This window comes from Malania oleifera, chromosome 4 (assembly GCF_029873635.1).
Source record: "Malania oleifera isolate guangnan ecotype guangnan chromosome 4, ASM2987363v1, whole genome shotgun sequence".
NCBI lineage: Eukaryota > Viridiplantae > Streptophyta > Magnoliopsida > Santalales > Ximeniaceae > Malania > Malania oleifera.
The window spans coordinates 88,597,544-88,599,205 of NC_080420.1; the positions used below are offsets into that span (position 1 = coordinate 88,597,544).

The 1,662-nt window shown below is 42.4% G+C and overlaps 1 non-coding gene across 1 annotated transcript; it reads left to right on the top strand.

Moving 5' to 3' along the window:
• Window positions 1-1,234: 1,234 nt before the first annotated feature.
• LOC131154731 (small nucleolar RNA R71) lies at window positions 1,235-1,340 on the top strand. Its single transcript, XR_009136642.1, has one exon. It is a non-coding gene; the product is annotated as a small nucleolar RNA R71 (small nucleolar RNA).
• Window positions 1,341-1,662: the final 322 nt, after the last annotated feature.

The window sequence follows — 1,662 nt, forward strand, 5'->3', positions numbered from 1 at the left end:
AATTTGGCATATGCCGGTATTTGCTTGATCGTGTCTAGAAGAGGGATGTTGACCTTAACTTGTTTAAAGGTATCCATGATGGTTCATTAATGGTCTCCTTTTTGGATTTAAAGGGTGCATTGAGAGCAGGAGGGTATAGGGGTACGAGAACATGGTGGGGGAGTGTTTCATTTAATGGCATGGTGGATGTTTCGGTGTCTATTGTAGGCTCATGAGGCAGGGGGGCATGTATTTCTCTATGTTCTGGATTCTTATTTTCTTTGCCTTTTACCTGACTTATTGGCTCTCCAACCTGATTGTTGATCTCCCTGCCACTTTTCAATGTGGTTACTGCCTGGGCATCAATGTCATGCAGTGAAGGGTCTAGTGCAGTCTTATTCTCTACTCTGCGTTGCTCTGGAGGCATTAGCTGTGGCTAGGTTGGCAACTTGCCTTTGCTCCCTTCAGTAATTACTTTGGCAAGTTGCCCCATGGTGGTCTATATCTTAGCTATGGATAGCGAGTGAGACTGGATTCTTTGCTATTTCACATGGCGATCTACTTCTATGTTTTGTAAAGTTTTCAACACCGTCTCTTCAAAAGATTCATGATTAGTTTGTTGAATTGGTGGTTGTTGAAACAATGCATGATTTTGCCTCGCCTCAGGGGATTCATGAAGGGTTGGATATGGATGAGGGAACGCAGCACTTATGTTCTGTGGAGAATATCGAGGTTACAGGCCTAGAGCTTGTGGTTTCCAAGAGGAATTAGGGTTATGCTTCCACCTGGCACTGTAGGTGTTTGGGTCATAATTAGTTGTCTATTGATCATACCAATGGTGGGTGGTCCTCGCTTCCTTATTCCTAAGCTTCAGTTGGGAACACGCAGGTGGACAATTATAACATGCTTGATAAGGGTTGGCGCAGATTGTGTAAGATCAGTACATGCCATTATTTGTGGTGGTTGTTGTGAGGACAAGTATTGGTCAAGTTTATTGGATATGGTTTGTAGAGTAGGATTTAGGTCACGGTTAATGGTTAATTCATAAACTCATTTTGGTTTAGAATTTGATGGATTAGGGAATCTATGGGTAGTAACCATTTGCTGCTAAGAATTTTTTGCCAAATTTTCAAAGAAGGTCAAGGCTTCATTCTCGAGCTTGGTGAAGAAAGTACCTCCACATGACGCATCAACCATATACCTATCTTTCTCAGCCAATCCGTCATAGAACATTTGGACTAGTTGCCACTTGAGGACCAGATGATGTGGGCATTTACGAAGTAGGTCCTTAAAGCGCTCCCATGTCTCAAAAAAGAGTTCTCCATCCGTCTGTGAGAAACTTGTGATGGCTTTCTATAGCTAGTTAGTCTTCCCAATTGGGAAAAACTTTCTAGGAAACTCGTGTTATGTGGTGGCTCAGTTGGTCACTAAGTTTGACTCTAAGGACGTCAGCCAATATTTGTCCTTATCCTTTAGAGAGAACGGGAAAAACCTAAGTCAAAGAGTGTCCTCACTAAAATTAGGAATGCGGCTGGTGGAGCAAATTTCCAAGAATTCATCCAAATGCTAATAAATATTTTCATTAGCAGTCCCATGGAAGTTGGGCAGCCTCAAGATGATTGAAGTCTTAATCTCGACTTAGGCCATTTGGACATTTAGAAACCGAATGCACGGTGGCAAAGT